The 1371-nt window shown below is 45.5% G+C and overlaps 1 protein-coding gene across 2 annotated transcripts in view; it reads right to left on the bottom strand.

Annotated features, from left to right (window-relative positions):
• The window catches only part of mpx (myeloid-specific peroxidase), a 33242-nt gene extending 32335 nt beyond the window's left edge, over positions 1-907 (bottom strand). The window contains exon 1 of one of the 2 annotated variants that reach the window (XM_061876288.1): positions 1-907. This exon is cut by the window's left edge and continues 724 nt beyond it. The gene's annotated coding sequence lies outside the window, so the exon portion shown is untranslated. The other variant, XM_061876289.1, reaches the window with a different exon arrangement.
• Positions 908-1371: the final 464 nt, after the last annotated feature.

Raw genomic sequence — 1371 nt, forward strand, 5'->3', positions numbered from 1 at the left:
ACAGAGAGAAGTATTTCAAGGACCTTTCTCAACACTGTAGTGTTGATGATTAATGAAACAACTGTCAATCAGGTCTAAACTAACTCTTAATAGAACTTGTTCACAATGGTCTAATTGTGGGGTCGCCAACCCAAAATGTTGAAAGAGCCATATTGGACCAGAAATACACCAAACAATTAAAAAATAAAAGTCTTCTATAAGTGATATAATGAAAACAGCACATGATGTCCATCCATCCATCATCTTCCGCTTAGCCGAGGTCGGGTCGCGGGGGCAGCAGCCTAAGCAGGGAAGCCCAGACTTCCCTCTCCCCAGACACTTCGTCCAGCTCTTCCCGGGGGATCCCGAGGCGTTCCCAGGCCAGCCGGGAGACATAATCTTCCCAACGTGTCCTGGCCTAATACCGGTTGGACGTGCCCTAAACACCTCCCTCGGGAGGCGTTCGGGTGGCATCCTGACCAGATGCCCGAACCACCTCATCTGGCTCCTCTCCATGTGGAGGAGCAGCGGCTTTACTTTGAGTTCCTCCCGGATGGCAGAGCTTCTCACCCTATCTCTAAGGGAGAGACCCAAACTCATTTGGGCCGCTTGTACCCGTGATCTTATCCTTTCGGTCATGACCCAAAGCTCATGACCATAGGTGAGGATGGGAACGTAGATCGACCGGTAAATTGAGAGCTTTGCCTTCCGGCTCAGCTCCTTCTTCACCACAACGGATCGGTACAACGTCCGCATTACTGAAGACGCCGCACCGATCCGCCTGTCGATCTCACCATCCACTCTTCCCTCACTCGTGAAGAAGCACATGATGTAAGTGTTTATATTAGCCTAGAGCAGGGGTCACCAACCTTTTTGAAACCAAGAGCTACTTCTTGGGTGCTGATTGATGCGAAGGGCTACCAGTTTTACACTTTATATTTTAAGTGTTTTATATATATATATATATATTTTTGTGGGAAAAATCACAAGACTACTTCATCTCTACAGAACTGTTTCATGAGGGGTTCCCTCAATCATCATCCCTCCTGATGATTGAGGGAACCCCTCATGAAACAGTTCTGTAGAGATGATTTTTCACATACATATTGCACTCTACCACGGTATCGTGGTTCTACCGAGGATGTCGTAGTGGTTTGTGTTGTGGTTTGTGCAGCCCTTTGAGACACTAGTGATTTAGGGCTATATAAATGAACATTGATTGATTGATATCGAGCACTATTCTCTGGATAATCCAATCAATATATATATATATACTGTATATATAAATGATAAATGGGTTGTACTTGTATAGCGCTTTTCTACCTTCAAGGTACTCAAAGCGCTTTGACACTACTTCCACATTTACCCATTCACACACACATTCACACACTG

Source organism: Nerophis ophidion, linkage group LG17 (genome assembly GCF_033978795.1).
Source record: "Nerophis ophidion isolate RoL-2023_Sa linkage group LG17, RoL_Noph_v1.0, whole genome shotgun sequence".
In the NCBI taxonomy this organism is placed as follows: domain Eukaryota; kingdom Metazoa; phylum Chordata; class Actinopteri; order Syngnathiformes; family Syngnathidae; genus Nerophis; species Nerophis ophidion.